We start from the raw sequence: 25,235 nt of genomic DNA, 5'->3' as shown, positions 1-25,235 counted from the left end.
TGTCGGGGAGAACAGGATGGAAGGTGTCGGGGGGAACAGGATGGAAGGTGTCGGGGGGAACAGGATGGAAGGTGTCAGAGGGAACAGGATGGAAGGTGTCAGAGGGAACAGGATGGAAGGTGTCGGGGGGCACAGGATGGAAGGTGTCGGGGGGAACAGGATGGAAGGTGTCAGAGGGAACAGGATGGAAGGTGTCGGGGGGAACAGGATGGAAGGTGTCGGGGAGAACAGGATGGAAGGTGTCAGAGGGAACAGGATGGAAGGTGTCGGGGAGAACAGGATGGAAGGTGTCAGGGGGAACAGGATGGAAGGTGTCGGGGGGAACAGGATGAAAGGTGTCGGGGAGAACAGGATGGAAGGTGTCGGGGGGAACAGGATGGAAGGTGTCGGGGGGAACAGGATGGAAGGTGTCGGGGGGAACAGGATGGAAGGTGTCGGGGGGCACAGGATGGAAGGTGTCGGGGGGAACAGGATGGAAGGTGTCGGGGGGCACAGGATGGAAGGTGTCAGGGGGAACAGGATGGAAGGTGTCGGGGAGAACAGGATGGAAGGTGTCGGGGAGAACAGGATGGAAGGTGTCGGGGGGAACAGGATGGAAGGTGTCGGGGGGAACAGGATGGAAGGTGTCGGGAGAACAGGATGGAAGGTGTCAGGAGGAACAGGATGGAAGGTGTTGGGGGGGAACAGGATGGAAGGTGTCGGGGGGAACAGGATGGAAGGTGTCGGGGGGAACAGGATGGAAGGTGTCAGGGGGAACAGGATGGAAGGTGTTGGGAGAACAGGATGGAAGGTGTCGGGGGGAACAGGATGGAAGGTGTCGGGGAGAACAGGATGGAAGGTGTCGGGGGGAACAGGATGGAAGGTGTCGGGGGGAACAGGATGGAAGGTGTCGGGGGGAACAGGATGGAAGGTGTCAGGGGGAACAGGATGGAAGGTGTCAGAGAGAACAGGATGGAAGGTGTCAGGGGGAACAGGATGGAAGGTGTCAGAGGGAACAGGATGAAAGGTGTCGGGGGGAACAGGATGGAAGGTGTCGGGGGGAACAGGATGGAAGGTGTCGGGGGGAACAGGATGGAAGGTGTCGGGGGGAACAGGATAGAAGGTGTCAGGGGGAACAGGATGGAAGGTGTCGGGGGAACAGGATGGAAGGTGTCGGGGGGCACAGGATGGAAGGTGTCGGGGAGAACAGGATGGAAGGTGTCGGGGGGCACAGGATGGAAGGTTTCGGGGGGAACAGGATGGAAGGTGTCGGGGGGAACAGGATGGAAGGTGTCGGGGGGAACAGGATGGAAGGTGTCGGGGAGAACAGGATGGAAGGTGTCGGGGGGCACAGGATGGAAGGTGTCGGGGGGAACAGGATGGAAGGAGTCAGGGGGAACAGGATGGAAGGTGTCAGGGGGAACAGGATGGAAGGTGTCAGAGGGAACAGGATGGAAGGTGTCGGGGGGAACAGGATGGAAGGTGTCGGGGGGAACAGGATGGAAGGTGTCGGGGGGAACAGGATGGAAGGTGTCGGGGGGAACAGGATAGAAGGTGTCAGGGGGAACAGGATGGAAGGTGTCGGGGGAACAGGATGGAAGGTGTCGGGGGGCACAGAATGGAAGGTGTCAGGGGGAACAGGATGGAAGGTGTCGGGGGAACAGGATGGAAGGTGTCGGGGGAACAGGATGGAAGGTGTCAGGGAGAACAGGATGAAAGGTGTCGGGGGGAACAGGATGGAAGGTGTCGGGGGGAACAGGATGGAAGGTGTCAGAGGGAACAGGATGGAAGGTGTCAGAGGGAACAGGATGGAAGTCGTCGGGGGGAACAGGATGGAAGGTGTCAGGGAGAACAGGATGGAAGGTGTCGGGGGGAACAGGATGGAAGGTGTCAGGGGGAACAGGATGGAAGGTGTCGGGGGAACAGGATGGAAGGTGCTAGGGGGCACAGGATGGAAGGTGTCAGAGGGAACAGGATGGAAGGTGTCAGAGGGAACAGGATGGAAGGTGTCAGGGGGAACAGGATGGAAGGTGTCAGGGGGAACAGGATGGAAGGTGTCAGGGGGAACAGGATGGAAGGTGTCAGGGGGAACAGGATGGAAGGTGTCGAGGGGCACAGGATGAAAGGTGTCAGAGGGAACAGGATGGAAGGTGTCGGGGAGAACAGGATGGAAGGTGTCGGGGAGAACAGGATGGAAGGTGTCGGGGGGAACAGGATGGAAGGTGTCAGGGGGAACAGGATGGAAGGTGTCAGAGGGAACAGGATGGAAGGTGTCAGAGGGAACAGGATGGAAGGTGTCGGGGGGGAACAGGATGGAAGGTGTCGGGGAGAACAGGATGGAAGGTGTCGGGGAGAACAGGATGGAAGGTGTCGGGGAGAACAGGATGGAAGGTGTCGGGGAGAACAGGATGGAAGGTGTCGGGGGGAACAGGATGGAAGGTGTCGGGGGGAACAGGATGGAAGGTGTCGGGGGGAACAGGATGGAAGGTGTCGGGGGGAACAGGATGGAAGGTGTCAGAGGGAACAGGATGGAAGGTGTCAGAGGGAACAGGATGGAAGGTGTCAGAGGGAACAGGATGGAAGGTGTCGGGGGGAACAGGATGGAAGGTGTCAGAGGGAACAGGATGGAAGGTGTCGGGGGGAACAGGATGGAAGGTGTCGGGGGGAACAGGATGGAAGGTGTCGGGGGGAACAGGATGGAAGGTGTCGGGGGGAACAGGATGAAAGGTGTCGGGGAGAACAGGATGGAAGGTGTCGGGGGGAACAGGATGGAAGGTGTCGGGGGGAACAGGATGGAAGGTGTCGGGGGGGAACAGGATGGAAGGTGTCGGGGGGCACAGGATGGAAGGTGTCAGGGGGAACAGGATGGAAGGTGTCGGGGAGAACAGGATGGAAGGTGTCGGGGAGAACAGGATGGAAGGTGTCGGGGGGCACAGGATGGAAGGTGTCAGGGGGAACAGGATGGAAGGTGTCGGGGAGAACAGGATGGAAGGTGTCGGGGAGAACAGGATGGAAGGTGTCAGGGGGAACAGGATGGAAGGTGTCGGGGGGAACAGGATGGAAGGTGTCGGGAGAACAGGATGGAAGGTGTCAGGAGGAACAGGATGGAAGGTGTCGGGGGGGAACAGGATGGAAGGTGTCGGGGGGAACAGGATGGAAGGTGTCAGGGGGAACAGGATGGAAGGTGTCAGGGGGAACAGGATGGAAGGTGTCGGGAGAACAGGATGGAAGGTGTCGGGGGGAACAGGATGGAAGGTGTCGGGGAGAACAGGATGGAAGGTGTCAGAGGGAACAGGATGGAAGGTGTCAGAGGGAACAGGATGGAAGGCGTCGGGGGGAACAGGATGGAAGGTGTCGGGGAGAACAGGATGGAAGGTGTCAGAGGGAACAGGATGGAAGGTGTCGGGGAGAACAGGATGGAAGGTGTCAGGGGGAACAGGATGGAAGGTGTCGGGGGGAACAGGATGAAAGGTGTCGGGGAGAACAGGATGGAAGGTGTCAGAGGGAACAGGATGGAAGGTGTCAGAGGGAACAGGATGGAAGGTGTCAGAGGGAACAGGATGGAAGGTGTCGGGGGGCACAGGATGGAAGGTGTCGGGGGGAACAGGATGGAAGGTGTCAGAGGGAACAGGATGGAAGGTGTCGGGGGGAACAGGATGGAAGGTGTCGGGGAGAACAGGATGGAAGGTGTCAGAGGGAACAGGATGGAAGGTGTCGGGGAGAACAGGATGGAAGGTGTCAGGGGGAACAGGATGGAAGGTGTCGGGGGGAACAGGATGAAAGGTGTCGGGGAGAACAGGATGGAAGGTGTCGGGGGGAACAGGATGGAAGGTGTCGGGGGGAACAGAATGGAAGGTGTCGGGGGGCACAGGATGGAAGGTGTCAGGGGGAACAGGATGGAAGGTGTCGGGGAGAACAGGATGGAAGGTGTCGGGGAGAACAGGATGGAAGGTGTCGGGGAGAACAGGATGGAAGGTGTCAGGGGGAACAGGATGGAAGGTGTCGGGGGGAACAGGATGGAAGGTGTCGGGAGAACAGGATGGAAGGTGTCAGGAGGAACAGGATGGAAGGTGTCGGGGGAGAACAGGATGGAAGGTGTCGGGGGGAACAGGATGGAAGGTGTCGGGGGGAACAGGATGGAAGGTGTCAGGGGGAACAGGATGGAAGGTGTCGGGAGAACAGGATGGAAGGTGTCGGGGGGAACAGGATGGAAGGTGTCGGGGAGAACAGGATGGAAGGTGTCGGGGGGAACAGGATGGAAGGTGTCAGGGGGAACAGGATGGAAGGTGTCGGGGGGAACAGGATGGAAGGTGTCGGGGGGAACAGGATGGAAGGTGTCGGGGGGAACAGGATGGAAGGTGTCAGGGGGAACAGGATGGAAGGTGTCAGAGGGAACAGGATGGAAGGTGTCGGGGGGAACAGGATGGAAGGTGTCGGGGGGAACAGGATGGAAGGTGTCGGGGGGAACAGGATGGAAGGTGTCGGGGGGAACAGGATAGAAGGTGTCAGGGGGAACAGGATGGAAGGTGTCGGGGGAACAGGATGGAAGGTGTCGGGGGGCACAGAATGGAAGGTGTCGGGGGGCACAGAATGGAAGGTGTCAGGGGGAACAGGATGGAAGGTGTCGGGGGAACAGGATGGAAGGTGTCGGGGGAACAGGATGGAAGGTGTCAGGGAGAACAGGATGAAAGGTGTCGGGGGGAACAGGATGGAAGGTGTCGGGGGGAACAGGATGGAAGGTGTCAGAGGGAACAGGATGGAAGGTGTCAGAGGGAACAGGATGGAAGGCGTCGGGGGGAACAGGATGGAAGGTGTCGGGGAGAACAGGATGGAAGGTGTCGGGGGGAACAGGATGGAAGGTGTCAGGGGGAACAGGATGGAAGGTGTCGGGGGAACAGGATGGAAGGTGTCGGGGGGCACAGGATGGAAGGTGTCAGAGGGAACAGGATGGAAGGTGTCAGGGGGAACAGGATGGAAGGTGTTAGGGGGAACAGGATGGAAGGTGTCAGGGGGAACAGGATGGAAGGTGTCAGGGGGAACAGGATGGAAGGTGTCGAGGGGCACAGGATGAAAGGTGTCAGAGGGAACAGGATGGAAGGTGTCGGGGAGAACAGGATGGAAGGTGTCGGGGAGAACAGGATGGAAGGTGTCGGGGGGAACAGGATGGAAGGTGTCGGGGGGAACAGGATGGAAGGTGTCAGAGGGAACAGGATGGAAGGTGTCAAAGGGAACAGGATGGAAGGTGTCGGGGGGAACAGGATGGAAGGTGTCGGGGAGAACAGGATGGAAGGTGTCGGGGAGAACAGGATGGAAGGTGTCGGGGAGAACAGGATGGAAGGTGTCGGGGAGAACAGGATGGAAGGTGTCGGGGGGAACAGGATGGAAGGTGTCGGGGGGAACAGGATGGAAGGTGTCAGAGGGAACAGGATGGAAGGTGTCAGAGGGAACAGGATGGAAGGTGTCAGAGGGAACAGGATGGAAGGTGTCGGGGGGAACAGGATGGAAGGTGTCAGAGGGAACAGGATGGAAGGTGTCGGGGGGAACAGGATGGAAGGTGTCGGGGGGAACAGGATGGAAGGTGTCAGGGGGAACAGGATGGAAGGTGTCGGGGGGAACAGGATGAAAGGTGTCGGGGAGAACAGGATGGAAGGTGTCGGGGGGAACAGGATGGAAGGTGTCGGGGGGAACAGGATGGAAGGTGTCGGGGGGAACAGGATGGAAGGTATCGGGGGGAACAGGATGGAAGGTGTCGGGGGGCACAGGATGGAAGGTGTCAGGGGGAACAGGATGGAAGGTGTCGGGGAGAACAGGATGGAAGGTGTCGGGGAGAACAGGATGGAAGGTGTCGGGGGGCACAGGATGGAAGGTGTCAGGGGGAACAGGATGGAAGGTGTCGGGGAGAACAGGATGGAAGGTGTCGGGGAGAACAGGATGGAAGGTGTCAGGGGGAACAGGATGGAAGGTGTCGGGGGGAACAGGATGGAAGGTGTCGGGAGAACAGGATGGAAGGTGTCGGGAGAACAGGATGGAAGGTGTCAGGAGGAACAGGATGGAAGGTGTCGGGGGGGAACAGGATGGAAGGTGTCGGGGGGAACAGGATGGAAGGTGTCAGGGGGAACAGGATGGAAGGTGTCAGGGGGAACAGGATGGAAGGTGTCAGGGGGAACAGGATGGAAGGTGTCGGGAGAACAGGATGGAAGGTGTCGGGGGGAACAGGATGGAAGGTGTCGGGGAGAACAGGATGGAAGGTGTCGGGGGGAACAGGATGGAAGGTGTCGGGGGGAACAGGATGGAAGGTGTCGGGGGGAACAGGATGGAAGGTGTCGGGGGGAACAGGATGGAAGGTGTCGGGGGGAACAGGATGGAAGGTGTCGGGGGGAACAGGATGGAAGGTGTCGGGGGGAACAGGATGGAAGGTGTCGGGGGGAACAGGATGGAAGGTGTCAGGGGAACAGGATGGAAGGTGTCGGGGGGAACAGGATGGAAGGTGTCGGGGGAACAGGATGGAAGGTGTCGGGGGAACAGGATGGAAGGTGTCAGGGAGAACAGGATGAAAGGTGTCGGGGGGAACAGGATGGAAGGTGTCGGGGGGAACAGGATGGAAGGTGTCAGAGGGAACAGGATGGAAGGTGTCAGAGGGAACAGGATGGAAGGCGTCGGGGGGAACAGGATGGAAGGTGTCAGGGGGAACAGGATGGAAGGTGTCGGGGAGAACAGGATGGAAGGTGTCAGAGGGAACAGGATGGAAGGTGTCGGGGAGAACAGGATGGAAGGTGTCAGGGGGAACAGGATGGAAGGTGTCGGGGGGAACAGGATGGAAGGTGTCGGGGGGAACAGGATGAAAGGTGTCGGGGAGAACAGGATGGAAGGTGTCAGAGGGAACAGGATGGAAGGTGTCAGGGGGAACAGGATGGAAGGTGTCAGGGGGAACAGGATAAAAGGTGTCGAGGGGCACAGGATGAAAGGTGTCAGAGGGAACAGGATGGAAGGTGTCGGGGAGAACAGGATGGAAGGTGTCGGGGAGAACAGGATGGAAGGTGTCGGGGGGAACAGGATGGAAGGTGTCAGAGGGAACAGGATGGAAGGTGTCAGGGGGAACAGGATGAAAGGTGTCGGGGGGAACAGGATGAAAGGCGTCGGGGGGAACAGGATGGAAGGTGTCAGGGAGAACAGGATGGAAGGTGTCGGGGGGAACAGGATGGAAGGTGTCAGGGGGAACAGGATGGAAGGTGTCGGGGGGAACAGGATGGAAGGTGTCAGAGGGAACAGGATGGAAGGTGTCAGAGGGAACAGGATGGAAGGTGTCGGGGGGCACAGGATGGAAGGTGTCGGGGCGAACAGGATGGAAGGTGTCGGGGAGAACAGGATGGAAGGTGTCGGGGAGAACAGGATGGAAGGTGTCGGGGAGAACAGGATGGAAGGTGTCGGGGACAACAGGATGGAAGGTGTCGGGGGGAACAGGATGGAAGGTGTCGGGGGGAACAGGATGGAAGGTGTCAGAGGGAACAGGATGGAAGGTGTCAGAGGGAACAGGATGGAAGGTGTCGGGGGGCACAGGATGGAAGGTGTCGGGGGGAACAGGATGGAAGGTGTCAGAGGGAACAGGATGGAAGGTGTCGGGGGGAACAGGATGGAAGGTGTCGGGGGGAACAGGATGGAAGGTGTCGGGGAGAACAGGATGGAAGGTGTCAGAGGGAACAGGATGGAAGGTGTCGGGGAGAACAGGATTGAAGGTGTCGGGGAGAACAGGATGGAAGGTGTCAGGGGGAACAGGATGGAAGGTGTCGGGGAGAACAGGATGGAAGGTGTCAGGGGGAACAGGATGGAAGGTGTCGGGGGGAACAGGATGAAAGGTGTCGGGGAGAACAGGATGGAAGGTGTCGGGGGGAACAGGATGGAAGGTGTCGGGGGGAACAGGATGGAAGGTGTCGGGGGGAACAGGATGGAAGGTGTCGGGGGGCACAGGATGGAAGGTGTCAGGGGGAACAGGATGGAAGGTGTCGGGGAGAACAGGATGGAAGGTGTCGGGGAGAACAGGATGGAAGGTGTCAGGGGGAACAGGATGGAAGGTGTCGGGGGGAACAGGATGGAAGGTGTCGGGAGAATAGGATGGAAGGTGTCAGGAGGAACAGGATGGAAGGTGTCGGGGGGGAACAGGATGGAAGGTGTCGGGGAGAACAGGATGGAAGGTGTCGGGGGGAACAGGATGGAAGGTGTCGGGGAGAACAGGATGGAAGGTGTCGGGGGGAACAGGATGGAAGGTGTCGGGGGAACAGGATGGAAGGTGTCGGGGGGAACAGGATGGAAGGTGTCGGGGGGAACAGGATGGAAGGTGTCGGGGGGAACAGGATGGAAGGTGTCAGGGGGAACAGGATGGAAGGTGTCAGAGGGAACAGGATGGAAGGTGTCGGGGGGGAACAGGATGGAAGGTGTCAGGGGGAACAGGATGGAAGGTGTCGGGGAGAACAGGATGGAAGGTGTCGGGGGGAACAGGATGGAAGGTGTCGGGGAGAACAGGATGGAAGGTGTCGGGGGGAACAGGATGGAAGGTGTCGGGGGGAACAGGATGGAAGGTGTCGGGGGGAACAGGATGGAAGGTGTCGGGGGGAACAGGATGGAAGGTGTCAGGGGGAACAGGATGGAAGGTGTCAGGGGGAACAGGATGGAAGGTGTCAGAGGGAACAGGATGGAAGGTGTCAGGGGGAACAGGATGGAAGGTGTCAGAGGGAACAGGATGAAAGGTGTCGGGGGGAACAGGATGGAAGGTGTCGGGGGGAACAGGATGGAAGGTGTCGGGGGGAACAGGATGGAAGGTGTCGGGGGGAACAGGATAGAAGGTGTCAGGGGGCACAGAATGGAAGGTGTCAGGGGGAACAGGATGGAAGGTGTCGGGGGAACAGGATGGAAGGTGTCGGGGGAACAGGATGGAAGGTGTCAGGGAGAACAGGATGAAAGGTGTCGGGGGGAACAGGATGGAAGGTGTCGGGGGGAACAGGATGGAAGGTGTCAGAGGGAACAGGATGGAAGGTGTCAGAGGGAACAGGATGGAAGGCGTCGGGGGGAACAGGATGGAAGGTGTCGGGGAGAACAGGATGGAAGGTGTCAGAGGGAACAGGATGGAAGGTGTCGGGGAGAACAGGATGGAAGGTGTCAGGGGGAACAGGATGGAAGGTGTCGGGGGGAACAGGATGAAAGGTGTCGGGGAGAACAGGATGGAAGGTGTCAGAGGGAACAGGATGGAAGGTGTCAGGGGGAACAGGATGGAAGGTGTCAGGGGGAACAGGATGGAAGGTGTCGGGGGGAACAGGATGGAAGGTGTCAGGGGGAACAGGATGGAAGGTGTCAGAGGGAACAGGATGGAAGGTGTCGGGGAGAACAGGATGAAAGGTGTCGGGGGGAACAGGATGGAAGGTGTCAGAGGGAACAGGATGGAAGGTGTCGGGGAGAACAGGATGAAAGGTGTCGGGGAGAACAGGATGGAAGGTGTCAGAGGGAACAGGATGGAAGGTGTCAGAGGGAACAGGATGGAAGGTGTCGGGGAGAACAGGATGGAAGGTGTCGGGGGGCACAGGATGGAAGGTGTCGGGGGGAACAGGATGGAAGGTGTCGGGGGGAACAGGATGGAAGGTGTCAGGGGGAACAGGATGGAAGGTGTCGGGGAGAACAGGATGGAAGGTGTTGGGGGTCACAGGATGGAAGGTGTCGGGGGGAACAGGATGGAAGGTGTCGGGGGGCACAGGATGGAAGGTGTCGGGGGGAACAGGATGGAAGGTGTCGGGGGGAACAGGATGGAAGGTGTCAGGGGGAACAGGATGGAAGGTGTCAGGGGGAACAGGATGGAAGGTGTCGGGGGGCACAGGATGGAAGGTGTCGGGGGGCACAGGATGGAAGGTGTCAGGGAGAACAGGATGGAAGGTGTCAGGGAGAACAGGATGGAAGGTGTCAGGGAGAACAGGATGGAAGGTGTCAGGGGGAACAGGATGGAAGGTGTCGGGGGGAACAGGATGGAAGGTGTCGGGGGGAACAGGATGGAAGGTGTAAAGCTGAGATGACTTGTGTTAGTCGAGGTCGAAAGGTGTAGGAATGGGAAGCCAGCTGTGTTAGAAGAGGTCGGAATGTTTCAGAAAAGAGGTGACGTGTAAGGAGATTGGAGGTGACGTGTAAGGAGATTGGAGGTGACGTGTAAGGAGATTGGAGGTGACGTGTAAGGAGATTGGAGGTGACGTGTAAGGAGATTGGAGGGTGCTGGAGCAGACGTTACTTGTGTTCGGGGAGGGTGACGGGTGTCAGAGAGCAGGCACTTATGTCAGAGAAGGTCACCAGGAGAAGACGTGACGTTACATGTAATAGGTTAGAGGATGGAGGAACAGAAGAGACTTGTGTTAGAGGAGGCTGAAGGTATAAAAGTGGAGGAGATGAGAAGGTGACGGCGGAGAAGTGAGGAGAAAAGATTACAAGGTCTTACAGTGGAGGCGGAGTGTCAGAGGGGGATGGGAGGAGCAGGAAGAAAAGTAAATGACATCACAGGATATTGGAAGACTTCGGAATAAGTGACAGCGCAGCTTTGGGTGTGATTGACATACAAGCTAGGATGTAAGAGCAGAACAAACACTGCAGCTCTGGCTGTGACTGATGTACAGGATAGTGACTGCAGCTCTGGCGGTGACTGATGTACAGGACAGTGACTGCAGCTCTGGCTGTGACTGATGTACAGGATAGTAACTGCAGCTCTGGCTGTGACTGATGTACAGGACAGTGACTGCAGCTCTGGCTGTGACTGATGTACAGGACAGTGACTGCAGCTCTGGCTGTGACTGATGTATAGGACAGTGACTGCAGCTCTGGCGGTGACTGATGTACAGGATAGTGACTGCAGCTCTGGCTGTGACTGATGTACAGGACAGTGACTGCAGCTCTGGCTGTGACTGATGTACAGGACAGTGACTGCAGCTCTGGCTGTGACTGATATACAGGACAGTGACTGCAGCTCTGGCTGTGACTGATGTACAGGACAGTGACTGCAGCTCTGGCTGTAACTGATGTACAGGACAGTGACTGCAGCTCTGGCTGTGACTGATGTACAGGACAGTGACTGCAGCTCTGGCTGTGACTGATGTACAGGACAGTGACTGCAGCTCTGGCTGTGACTGATGTACAGGATAGTGATTGCAGCTCTGGCGGTGACTGATGTACAGGATAGTGACTGCAGCTCTGGCTGTGACTGATGTACAGGATAGTGATTGCAGCTCTGGCTGTGACTGATGTACAGGACAGTGACTGCAGCTCTGGCTGTGACTGATGTACAGGATAGTGACTGCAGCTCTGGCTGTGACTGATGTACAGGACAGTGACTGCAGCTCTGGCTGTGACTGATGTACAGGACAGTGACTGCAGCTCTGGCTGTGACTGATGTACAGGACAGTGACTGCAGCTCTGGCTGTGACTGATGTACAGGATAGTGACTGCAGCTCTGGCTGTGACTGATGTACAGGACAGTGACTGCAGCTCTGGCTGTGACTGATGTACAGGACAGTAACTGCAGCTCTGGCTGTGACTGATGTACAGGACAGTGACTGCAGCTCTGGCTGTGACTGATGTACAGGACAGTGACTGCAGCTCTGGCTGTGACTGATGTATAGGACAGTGACTGCAGCTCTGGCGGTGACTGATGTACAGGATAGTGACTGCAGCTCTGGCTGTGACTGATGTACAGGGCAGTGATTGCAGCTCTGGCTGTGACTGATGTACAGGATAGTGACTGCAGCTCTGGCTGTGACTGATGTACAGGACAGTGACTGCAGCTCTGGCTGTGACTGATGTACAGGGCAGTGACTGCAGCTCTGGCTGTAACTGATGTACAGGACAGTGATTGCAGCTCTGGCTGTGACTGATGTACAGGATAGTGACTGCAGCTCTGGCTGTGACTGATGTACAGGACAGTGACTGCAGCTCTGGCTGTGACTGATGTACAGGACAGTGATTGCAGCTCTGGCTGTGACTGATGTACAGGACAGTGACTGCAGCTCTGGCTGTAACTGATGTACAGGATAGTGACTGCAGCTCTGGCTGTGACTGATGTACAGGACAGTGACTGCAGCTCTGGCTGTGACTGATGTACAGGACAGTGACTGCAGCTCTGGCTGTAACTGATGTACAGGACAGTGCCTGCAGCTCTGGCTGTGACTGATGTACAGGACAGTGACTGCAGCTCTGGCTGTGACTGATGTACAGGACAGTGACTGCAGCTCTGGCTGTGACTGATGTACAGGACAGTGACTGCAGCTCTGGCTGTGACTGATGTACAGGACAGTGACTGCAGCTCTGGCTGTGACTGATGTACAGCACAGTGACTGCAGCTCTGGCTGTGACTGATGTACAGGACAGTGACTGCAGCTCTGGCTGTGACTGATGTACAGGACAGTGACTGCAGCTCTGGCTGTGACTGATGTACAGGACAGTGACTGCAGCTCTGGCTGTGACTGATGTACAGGACAGTGACTGCAGCTCTGGCTGTGACTGATGTACAGGACAGTGACTGCAGCTCTGGCTGTGACTGATGTACTGGACAGTGACTGCAGCTCTGGCTGTGACTGATGTACATGACAGTGACTGCAGCTCTGGCGGTGACTGATGTACAGGACAGTGACTGCAGCTCTGGCTGTGACTGATGTACAGGACAGTGACTGCAGCTCTGGCTGTGACTGATGTACAGGACAGTGACTGCAACTCTGGCTGTGACTGATGTACAGGACAGTGACTGCAGCTCTGGCTGTGACTGATGTACAGGATAGTGACTGCAGCTCTGGCGGTGACTGATGTACAGGACAGTGACTGCAGCTCTGGCTGTGACTGATGTACAGGACAGTGACTGCAGCTCTGGCGGTGACTGATGTACAGGACAGTGAGTGCAGCTCTGGCTGTGACTGATGTACAGGATAGTGACTGCAGCTCTGGCTGTGACTGATGTACAGGACAGTGACTGCAGCTCTGGCTGTGACTGATGTACAGGACAGTGACTGCAGCTCTGGCTGTGACTGATGTACAGGATAGTGACTGCAGCTCTGGCTGTGACTGATGTACAGGACAGTGACTGCAGCTCTGGCTGTGACTGATGTACAGGATAGTGACTGCAGCTCTGGCGGTGACTGATGTAGAGGACAGTGACTGCAGCTCTGGCGGTGACTGATGTACAGGACAGTGACTGCAGCTCTGGCTGTGACTGATGTACAGGACAGTAACTGCAGCTCTGGCTGTGACTGATGTACAGGATAGTGACTGCAGCTCTGGCGGTGACTGATGTACTGGACAGTGACTGCAGCTCTGGCTGTGACTGATGTACAGGACAGTGACTGCAGCTCTGGCTGTGACTGATGTACAGGATAGTGACTGCAGCTCTGGCTGTGACTGATGTACAGGATAGTGACTGCAGCTCTGGCTGTGACTGATGTACAGGACAGTGACTGCAGCTCTGGTTGTGACTGATGTACAGGATAGTGACTGCAGCTCTGGCTGTGACTGATGTACAGGATAGTGACTGCAGCTCTGGCTGTGACTGATGTACAGGACAGTGACTGCAGCTCTGGCTGTGACTGATGTACAGGATAGTGACTGCAGCTCTGGTTGTGACTGATGTACAGGATAGTGACTGCAGCTCTGGCTGTGACTGATGTACAGGATAGTGACTGCAGCTCTGGCGGTGACTGATGTACTGGACAGTGACTGCAGCTCTGGCTGTGACTGATGTACAGGACAGTGACTGCAGCTCTGGCGGTGACTGATGTACTGGACAGTGATTGCAGCTCTGGCTGTGACTGATGTACAGGACAGTGACTGCAGCTCTGGCTGTGACTGATGTACAGGACAGTGACTGCAGCTCTGGCTGTGACTGATGTACAGGACAGTGACTGCAGCTCTGGCGGTGACTGATGTACTGGACAGTGATTGCAGCTCTGGCTGTGACTGATGTACAGGACAGTGACTGCAGCTCTGGCTGTGACTGATGTACAGGATAGTGACTGCAGCTCTGGCGGTGACTGATGTACAGGACAGTGACTGCAGCTCTGGCTGTGACTGATGTACAGGACAGTGACTGCAGCTCTGGCGGTGACTGATGTACAGGACAGTGACTGCAGCTCTGGCTGTGACTGATGTACAGGGCAGTGACTGCAGCTCTGGCTGTAACTGATGTACAGGACAGTGACTGCAGCTCTGGCTGTGACTGATGTACAGGATAGTGACTGCAGCTCTGGCTGTGACTGATGTACAGGACAGTGACTGCAGCTCTGGCTGTGACTGATGTACAGGACAGTGACTGCAGCTCTGGCTGTGACTGATGTACAGGATAGTGACTGCAGCTCTGGCTGTGACTGATGTACAGGATAGTGACTGCAGCTCTGGCTGTGACTGATGTACAGGACAGTGACTGCAGCTCTGGCGGTGACTGATGTACAGGATAGTGACTGCAGCTCTGGCTGTGACTGATGTACAGGACAGTGACTGCAGCTCTGGCTGTGACTGATGTACAGGACAGTGACTGCAGCTCTGGCGGTGACTGATGTACAGGACAGTGACTGCAGCTCTGGCTGTGACTGATGTACAGGACAGTGACTGCAGCTCTGGCGGTGACTGATGTACAGGATAGTGACTGCAGCTCTGGCTGTGACTGATGTACAGGACAGTAACTGCAGCTCTGGCTGTGACTGATGTACAGGACAGTGACTGCAGCTCTGGCGGTGACTGATGTACAAGACAGTGACTGCAGCTCTGGCTGTGACTGATGTACAGGACAGTGACTGCAGCTCTGGCTGTGACTGATGTACAGGATAGTGACTGCAGCTCTGGCTGTGACTGATGTACAGGACAGTGACTGCAGCTCTGGCTGTGACTGATGTACAGGATAGTGACTGCAGCTCTGGCTGTGACTGATGTACAGGACAGTGACTGCAGCTCTGGCTGTGACTGATGTACAGGACAGTGACTGCAGCTCTGGCTGTGACTGATGTACTGGACAGTGACTGCAGCTCTGGCTGTGACTGATGTACAGGATAGTGATTGCAGCTCTGGCGGTGACTGATGTACAGGATAGTGACTGCAGCTCTGGCTGTGACTGATGTACAGGATAGTGATTGCAGCTCTGGCTGTGACTGATGTACTGGACAGTGACTGCAGCTCTGGCTGTGACTGATGTACAGGATAGTGACTGCAGCTCTGGCTGTGACTGATGTACAGGACAGTGACTGCAGCTCTGGCTGTGACTGATGTACAGGACAGTGACTGCAGCTCTGGCTGTGACTGATGTACAGGACAGTGACTGCAGCTCTGGCTGTGACTGATGTACAGGACAGTGACTGCAGCTCTGGCTGTGACTGATGTACAGGACAGTGACTGCAGCTCTGGCTGTGACTGATGTACAGGACAGTGACTGCAGCTCTGGCTGTGACTGATGTACTGGACAGTGACTGCAGCTCTGGCTGTGACTGATGTACAGGATAGTGACTGCAGCTCTGGCTGTGACTGATGTACAGGACAGTGACTGCAGCTCTGGCGGTGACTGATGTACTGGACAGTGATTGCAGCTCTGGCTGTGACTGATGTACAGGATAGTGACTGCAGCTCTGGCTGTGACTGATGTACAGGACAGTGACTGCAGCTCTGGCTGTGACTGATGTACAGGACAGTGACTGCAGCTCTGGCTGTGACTGATGTACAGGATAGTGATTGCAGCTCTGGCTGTGACTGATGTACAGGACAGTGACTGCAGCTCTGGCTGTGACTGATGTACAGGACAGTGACTGCAGCTCTGGCTGTGACTGATGTACTGGACAGTGACTGCAGCTCTGGCTGTGACTGATGTACAGGACAGTGACTGCAGCTCTGGCGGTGACTGATGTACTGGACAGTGATTGCAGCTCTGGCTGTGACTGATGTACAGGATAGTGACTGCAGCTCTGGCTGTGACTGATGTACAGGATAGTGACTGCAGCTCTGGCTGTGACTGATGTACAGGATAGTGACTGCAGCTCTGGCTGTGACTGATGTACAGGACAGTGCCTGCAGCTCTGGCTGTGACTGATGTATAGGACAGTGACTGCAGCTCTGGCTGTGACTGATGTACAGGACAGTGATTGCAGCTCTGGCTGTGACTGATGTGCAGGATAGTGACTGCAGCTCTGGCTGTGACTGATGTACAGGACAGTGACTGCAGCTCTGGCGGTGACTGATGTACTGGACAGTGATTGCAGCTCTGGCTGTGACTGATGTACAGGACAGTAACTGCAGCTCTGGCTGTGACTGATGTACAGGACAGTAACTGCAGCTCTGGCTGTGACTGATGTACAGGATAGTGACTGCAGCTCTGGTTGTGACTGATGTACAGGATAGTGACTGCAGCTCTGGCTGTAACTGATGTACAGGACAGTAACTGCAGCTGCGGATGTAGAAGGGAATTTAACAGAAAAAACAAACAAACAAAAAGTTTCTAAAAATCTTCTATTAATAGAAATAAATGTGAGAGTTCCGGACCCCTCCCCCCCTTTACTATGGAACATCTAAACAGAAATAAAATCTGACAAAATGCCCAACTAGAAAATTGTCATCCCAGATGGAACCGCCCGCCGCCACGTAAAGGGAACCTGTCAGGTCAAATGGGGACACTAAACCACCCCAAACCACGAAACCTAATAGACCGAGGGTGGGGGTGGGGGTGAGACCCCGTACACAGGACCGAGTGCACATCCGATGTGAGGCGCAATCTGCAGCGGAAGGAACTCGGAGGTGGCTGTGATGTCATCACCTCTATATGGGGTCTATGGACCACCCTGTGCTGATGACACGGAGCGGGCTAGGACCCCCATACTCATCAGAAAGGACCAGAAGCCGCCCCTCCCCCTTCCCCGGGTGCCTGCCTAATACCCAGCAGACACTTAGCTTCTGCCCTTAACCACACCACCCCTTTAAGTCCGGCACTGCCCCCTCCCCCCACCGCCTGTGACTGACAGCTCTGCACTGTGCTCAGTAGTCAGACAAGGCGACCCCCCCCCCCCCCATCACTGACATCTGTGGGGCTTACTGCTAACAATGAAGAAAACTACCCAAAAATAATAAAAAAACAACTCAAGAATTAAATTTTTTGGCAAAATCACCCAAACCTATCCTGGATTATAGAACATGTTATATCAGCAGGTTAATGGCTGCAGCTTTGGATGTGACTGGAGTATAAAACATGCTATAACAGCAGATTAGTGACTGCAGCTCTGGATGTGACTGGAGTAGAAGACATGCTATAATAGCAGGTTAATGGCTGCAGCTCTGGAGGTGACTGGAGTAGAAGACATGCTATAATAGCAGATTAGTGACTGCAGCTCTGGATGTGACTGGAGTAGAAGACATGCTATAATAGCAGGTTAATGGCTGCAGCTCTGGATGTGACTGGAGTACAAAACATATTATATCAGCAGATTAGTGACTGCAGCTCTGGATGTGACTGGAGTAGAAGACATGCTATAATAGCAGATTAGTGACTGCAGCTCTGGATGTGACTGGAGTAGAAGACATGCTATAATAGCAGGTTAATGGCTGCAGCTCTGGATGTGACTGGAGTAGAAGACATGCTATAACAACAGGTTAATGGCTGCAGCTCTGGATGTGACTGGAGTATAAGACATGCTATAACAACAGAATAATGGCTGCAGCTCTGGATGTGACTGGAGTAGAAGACATGCTATAATAGCAGATTAGTGACTGCAGCTCTGGATGTGACTGGAGTAGAAGACATGCTATAATAGCAGGTTAATGGCTGCAGCTCTGGATGTGACTGGAGTACAAAACATATTATATCAGCAGATTAGTGACTGCAGCTCTGGATGTGACTGGAGTAGAAGACATGCTATAATAGCAGGTTAATGGCTGCAGCTCTGGAGGTGACTGGAGTAGAAGACATGCTATAATAGCAGATTAGTGACTGCAGCTCTGGATGTGACTGGAGTATAAGACATGCTATAATAGCAGGTTAATGGCTGCAGCTCTGGATGTGACTGGAGTAGAAGACATGCTATAATAGCAGATTAGTGACTGCAGCTCTGGATGTGACTGGAGTATAAGACATGCTATAATAGCAGGTTAATGGCTGCAGCTCTGGATGTGACTGGAGTAGAAGACATGCTATAATAGCAGATTAGTGACTGCAGCTCTGGATGTGACTGGAGTATAAAACATGCTATAATAGCAGATTAGTGACTGCAGCTCTGGATGTGACTGGAGTAGAAGACATGCTATAATAGCAGATTAGTGACTGCAGCTCTGGATGTGACTGGAGTAGAAGACATGCTATAATAGCAGGTTAATGGCTGCAGCTCTGGATGTGACTGGAGTAGAAGACATGCTATAACAACAGGTTAATGGCTGCAGCTCTGGATGTGACTGGAGTATAAGACATGCTATAACAACAGAATAATGGCTGCAGCTCTGGATGTGACTGGAGTAGAAGACATGCTATAATAGCAGATTAGTGACTGCAGCTCTGGATGTGACTGGAGTAGAAGACATGCTATAACAACAGGTTAATGGCTGCAGCTCTGGATGTGACTGGAGTATAAGACATGCTATAACAACAGAATAATGGCTGCAGCTCTGGATGTGACTGGAGTAGAAGACATGCTATAATAGCAGGTTAATGGCTGCAGCTCTGGATGTGACTGGAGTACAAAACATATTATATCAGCAGATTAGTGACTGCAGCTCTGGATGTGACTGGAGTAGAAGACATGCTATAATAGCAGGTTAATGGCTGCAGCTCTGGAGGTGACTGGAGTAGAAGACATGCTATAATAGCAGATTAGTGACTGCAGCTCTGGATGTGACTGGAGTATAAGACATGCTATAATAGCAGGTTAATGGCTGCAGCTCTGGATGTGACTGGAGTAGAAGACATGCTATAATAGCAGATTAGTGACTGCAGCTCTGGATGTGACTGGAGTATAAGACATGCTATAATAGCAGGTTAATGGCTGCAGCTCTGGATGTGACTGGAGTAGAAGACATGCTATAATAGCAGATTAGTGACTGCAGCTCTGGATGTGACTGGAGTATAAAACATGCTATAATAGCAGATTAGTGACTGCAGCTCTGGATGTGACTGGAGTAGAAGACATGCTATAATAGCAGGTTAATGGCTGCAGCTCTGGATGTGACTGGAGTACAAAACATATTATATCAGCAGATTAGTGACTGCAGCTCTGGATGTGACTGGAGTAGAAGACATGCTATAATAGCAGGTTAATGGCTGCAGCTCTGGATGTGACTGGAGTAGAAGACATGCTATAACAACAGGTTAATGGCTGCAGCTCTGGATGTGACTGGAGTATAAGACATGCTATAACAACAGAATAATGGCTGCAGCTCTGGATGTGACTGGAGTAGAAGACATGCTATAATAGCAGATTAGTGACTGCAGCTCTGGATGTGACTGGAGTAGAAGACATGCTATAATAGCAGGTTAATGGCTGCAGCTCTGGATGTGACTGGAGTAGAAGACATGCTATAATAGCAGATTAATGGCTGCAGCTCTGGATGTGACTGGAGTAGAAGACATGCTATAATAGCAGATTAGTGACTGCAGCTCTGGATGTGACTGGAGTAGAAGACATGCTATAATAGCAGGTTAATGGCTGCAGCTCTGGATGTGACTGGAGTACAAAACATATTATATCAGCAGATTAGTGACTGCAGCTCTGGATGTGACTGGAGTAGAAGACATGCTATAATAGCAGATTAGTGACTGCAGCTCTGGATGTGACTGGAGTAGAAGACATGCTATAATAGCAGGTTAATGGCTGCAGCTCTGGATGTGACTGGAGTAGAAGACATGCTATAACAACAGGTTAATGGCTGCAGCTCTGGATGTGACTGGAGTATAAGACATGCTATAACAACAGAATAATGGCTGCAGCTCTGGATGTGACTGGAGTAGAAGACATGCTATAATAGCAGATTAGTGACTGCAGCTCTGGATGTGACTGGAGTAGAAGACATGCTATAATAGCAGGTTAATGGCTGCAGCTCTGGATGTGACTGGAGTACAAAACATATTATATCAGCAGATTAGTGACTGCAGCTCTGGATGTGACTGGAGTAGAAGACATGCTATAATAGCAGGTTAATGGCTGCAGCTCTGGATGTGACTGGAGTAGAAGACATGCTATAATAGCAGATTAGTGACTGCAGCTCTGGATGTGACTGGAGTACAAAACATATTATATCAGCAGATTAGTGACTGCAGCTCTGGATGTGACTGGAGTAGAAGACATGCTATAATAGCAGATTAGTGACTGCAGCTCTGGATGTGACTGGAGTAGAAGACATGCTATAATAGCAGGTTAATGGCTGCAGCTCTGGATGTGACTGGAGTAGAAGATATGCTATAACAACAGGTTAATGGCTGCAGCTCTGGATGTGACTGGAGTATAAGACATGCTATAACAACAGAATAATGGCTGCAGCTCTGGATGTGACTGGAGTAGAAGACATGCTATAATAGCAGATTAGTGACTGCAGCTCTGGATGTGACTGGAGTAGAAGACATGCTATAATAGCAGGTTAATGGCTGCAGCTCTGGATGTGACTGGAGTACAAAACATATTATATCAGCAGATTAGTGACTGCAGCTCTGGATGTGACTGGAGTAGAAGACATGCTATAATAGCAGGTTAATGGCTGCAGCTCTGGATGTGACTGGAGTACAAAACATATTATATCAGCAGATTAGTGACTGCAGCTCTGGATGTGACTGGAGTAGAAGACATGCTATAATAGCAGGTTAATGGCTGCAGCTCTGGATGTGACTGGAGTAGAAGACATGCTATAACAACAGGTTAATGGCTGCAGCTCTGGATGTGACTGGAGTATAAGACATGCTATAACAACAGAATAATGGCTGCAGCTCTGGATGTGACTGGAGTAGAAGACATGCTATAATAGCAGATTAGTGACTGCAGCTCTGGATGTGACTGGAGTAGAAGACATGCTATAATAGCAGGTTAATGGCTGCAGCTCTGGATGTGACTGGAGTAGAAGACATGCTATAATAGCAGATTAGTGACTGCAGCTCTGGATGTGACTGGAGTAGAAGACATGCTATAACAACAGAATAATGGCTGCAGCTCTGGATGTGACTGGAGTAGAAGACATAATGTAATAACAGATTAGTGACTGCAGCTCTGTATGTGACTGGAGTAGAAGACATGCTATAATAGCAGATTAATGGCTGCAGCTCTGGATGTGACTGGAGTAGAAGACATAATGTAATAACAGATTAGTGACTGCAGCTCTGTATGTGACTGGAGTAGAAGACATGCTATAATAGCAGGTTAATGGCTGCAGCTCTGGATGTGACTGGAGTAGAAGACATGCTATAATAGCAGATTAGTGACTGCAGCTCTGGATGTGACTGGAGTAGAAGACATGCTATAACAGCAGATTAGTGACTGCAGCTCTGTATGTGACTGGAGTAGAAGACATGCTATAATAGCAGATTAATGGCTGCAGCTCTGGATGTGACTGGAGTAGAAGACATAATGTAATAACAGATTAGTGACTGCAGCTCTGGATGTGACTGGAGTATAAGACATGCTATAACAACAGATTAGTGACTGCAGCTCTGGATGTGACTGGAGTAGAAGACATGCTATAACAACAGATTAGTGACTGCAGCTCTGGATGTGACTGGAGTAGAAGACATAATGTAATAACAGATTAGTGACTGCAGCTCTGGATGTGACTGGAGTAGAAGACATGCTATAACAACAGATTAGTGACTGCAGCTCTGGATGTGACTGGAGTAGAAGACATGCTATAACAACAGATTAATGGCTGCAGCTCTGGATGTGACTGGAGTAGAAGACATGCTATAACAGCAGACTAGTGACTGCAGCTCTGGATGTGACTGGAGACTTGATGTATAGTAGTATAGTATAGTAACAGCAGCTGTGTCTGGCACAGTCAGTGCAGATTTAGAAGGGACTACAGTATGCTCATGATCTACCTGTGGCACACAGAGCCGATGTACTAGGAGAAGCCTGCCCGCAGCTCTGGATGTGACTGGAGTGTGATCTGCCGCTTGAGGTCTGGGTTGTCTTCGGTCCCGTTCACACTCAGCTCTCACCTCAGGCTCCGCGCTGACAGCGGCCGCTCCCGTCTCCATGGTAACAGTACACACCGCCGCCCCCAGCTCTAGGCGGGGAGACCTCTGGTGGCGGGAGGAGGAACAGCAGGCGCTCTGGTATCCAGGACTGTGCTGATTGGTCAGCTGGCGGTGATCACGTGGTTAGGACAGAGAGGCTCTACCAATCAGATGACTAGTCTGTGGTCAGGTGACAGCAGGTGTGTTATATCGGATGCTGACAGCAGGGGGAGCCGGAGCGCTCTCACATCCCAGAACCTTCTGGCTATTGGCTGGTGGCTGTTATGGCGATGGCTGTGGTCGGGGGCTTCTTCAGTCTGTGCGGAGCCCCCCTGCATTACATTGCTGAGTAACAGGCGTGTCATTCATGGCATCACGTGTGTGATAAAGAAGGCCGCCTGGCCTAGGGGTAAGTAAGGGACAGGCCTGAGGGGCAACGTGTCTGACACCAGGGCAAAAGTGCCAAAATCTGGAGAAACTCATCACAGCGGGATGGCGGCATTATCATGGGGGTGGGGCTGTTATACAATTAAGTGTATGGCGGCATTATCAGTTTGTATAAGGCCGTATTATACAGTCAGTGTATAGCGGCATTATCAGTCAGTATACAGGGGTATTATCAGTCAGTGTATGGCGGCATTATCAGTCATGATAGCGATGATAGGGAATACAGAGACTTAAACCGGGATTTTGTTGAATGGTGCCAGCAGAACCAGCTCAGGATTAATGCTGGGAAGACCAAGGAGATGGTGGTGGACTTTAGTAAACAGAGAGGTGCTCCGACCCCGGTGGAGATCCAAGGGACATGTATTGAGATAGTCAGGACCTGTAAGTACCTGGGCGTGCTCCTCAGTAATAAACTAGACTGGGCTGACCACCTGGAGGCGCTGCACAGAAAGGGCCACAGCAGACTCTACCTGCTCAGGAGGCTGAGGGCCTTCGGAGTCCAGGGGACACTTCTTAGGGCCTTCTTCAACTCTGTGGTTGCTTCAGCCATCTTTTTCGGTGTGGCCTGCTGGGGAAACAGTATATCAACCAGGGACAGAAATAGACTTGACAGGCTGATCAGGAGCGCCAGCTCTGTCCTGGGGGGCCCCTTGGACCCAGTACAGGTGGTGGGTGACAGAAGGATACTGTCTGTGGTGACCTCCATGCGGGGGAACAAATCCCACCCCATGTATGGGACCCTGATGGGACTTGGCAGCACTGTAAGTGACCGTCTGCTTCACCCCGTGTGAGAAGGAACTATCGCAGGTCCTTCCTTCCAACCGCGACCAGGCTGTATAATCTACATCAGACCAAACGAAGAGCTCTCCGCACAGAGAACTAATGATTATGAGGATGACCATGAGGTCTTCCTCTTTCTCTTCTGTTTTTCCTTAGCTGCCATGGACTCCTAGTATATCTTCTCTTCTCAACTTATCTGTGTCTACGTCTGTAATATATTACTCTGTATTATCCTGTATCTGTATTACTATGCTGCTGTAACACGCTGAAATTTCCCCAAGGTGGGACTATTAAAGGATTATCTTATCTTATCTTATTATCAGTCAGTGTATGGTGGTATTATCAGTCAGTATACAGGGGTATTATCAGTCAGTGTATGGTGGTATTATCAGTCAGTATACAGGGGTATTATCAGTCAGTGTATGGTGGTATTATCAGTCAGTATACAGGGGTATTATCAGTCAGTGTATGGCGGTATTATCAGTCAGTATACAGGGGTATTATCAGTCAGTGTATGGCGGTATTATCAGTCAGTATACAGGGGTATTATCAGTCAGTGTATGGCGGTATTATCAGTGATTGTTGGGGGGTATTATTAGTCACTATATAGGGGGAATTATGCAGTCAGTGTATGGTGGTATTATCAGTCAGTATACAGGGGTATTATCAGTCAGTGTATGGCGGTATTATCAGTCAGTATACAGGGGTATTATGCAGTCAGTGTATGGCGGTATTATCAGTCAGTGTATGGTGGTATTATCAGTCAGTATACAGGGGTATTATCAGTCAGTGTATGGCGGTATTATCAGTCAGTATACAGGGGTATTATCAGTCAGTGTATGGCGGTATTATCAGTCAGTATACAGGGGTATTATCAGTCAGTGTATGGCGGTATTATCAGTCAGTATACAGGGGTATTATCAGTCAGTGTATGGCGGTATTATCAGTGATTGTTGGGGGGTATTATTAGTCACTATATAGGGGGAATTATGCAGTCAGTGTATGGTGGTATTATCAGTCAGTATACAGGGGTATTATGCAGTCAGTGTATGGCGGTATTATCAGTCAGTATACAGGGGTATTATCAGTCAGTGTATGGCGGTATTATCAGTGATTGTATGGGGGGTATTATTAGTCACTATATAGGGGGAATTATGCAGTCAGTGTATGGTGGTATTATCAGTCAGTATACAGGGGTATTATGCAGTCGTATGGAGGCATTATCAGTCACTATATGGGGGTGTTATACAATTAAGTGTATGGCAGTATTATCAGTTTGTATATGGCCGTATTATACAGTCAGTCTATGGCCGTATTATACAGTCAGTGTATGGCGGCATTATCATAAAGTATACAGGGGTATTATGCAGTCAGTGTATGGCGGTATTATCAGTCAGTGTATGGCAGTATTATCAGTCAGTGTATAGCGGTATTACTAGTCAGTGTATGGCAGCATTATCAGACAGTATACAGGGGTATTATGCAGTCGGTCTATGGCGTTATTATCAGTCATTGTATGGCTGTATTATTAGTCACTATACAGGGGGTATTATGCAGTCAGTGTATAGCGGAATTATCAGTCAGTGTATAGCGGTGTTATCAGTCAGTATACAGGGGGTATTATGCAGTCAGTGTATGGTGGTATTATCAGTCAGTATACAGGGGTATTATCAGTCAGTGTATAGCGGTGTTATCAGTCAGTGTATAGCGGTATTATCAGTCAGTGTATAGCGGTGTTATCAGTCAGTGTACAGGGGTATTATGCAGTCAGTGTATGGCGGTATTATCAGTCATTGTATGGGGGGTATTAGTCACTATACAGGGGGTATTATGCAATCAGTGTATGGCGGTTTGC

At 52.7% G+C, this 25,235-nt stretch overlaps 1 protein-coding gene across 2 annotated transcripts in view; it reads right to left on the bottom strand.

Annotated features, from left to right (window-relative positions):
- The window catches only part of CCDC121 (coiled-coil domain containing 121), a 47,272-nt gene extending 25,145 nt beyond the window's left edge, over positions 1–22,127 (bottom strand). The window contains exon 1 of one of the 2 annotated variants that reach the window (XM_075266852.1): positions 22,016–22,127. The gene's annotated coding sequence lies outside the window, so the exon portion shown is untranslated. Of the gene's footprint in view, positions 1–10,444; positions 10,460–22,015 lie in introns of those variants that run through there. The other variant, XM_075266853.1, reaches the window with a different exon arrangement.
- Positions 22,128–25,235: the final 3,108 nt, after the last annotated feature.

Source organism: Leptodactylus fuscus, chromosome 3 (assembly GCF_031893055.1).
Source record: "Leptodactylus fuscus isolate aLepFus1 chromosome 3, aLepFus1.hap2, whole genome shotgun sequence".
Classification (NCBI taxonomy): domain Eukaryota; kingdom Metazoa; phylum Chordata; class Amphibia; order Anura; family Leptodactylidae; genus Leptodactylus; species Leptodactylus fuscus.
This window is presented reverse-complemented; position numbering and strand designations above follow the sequence as displayed.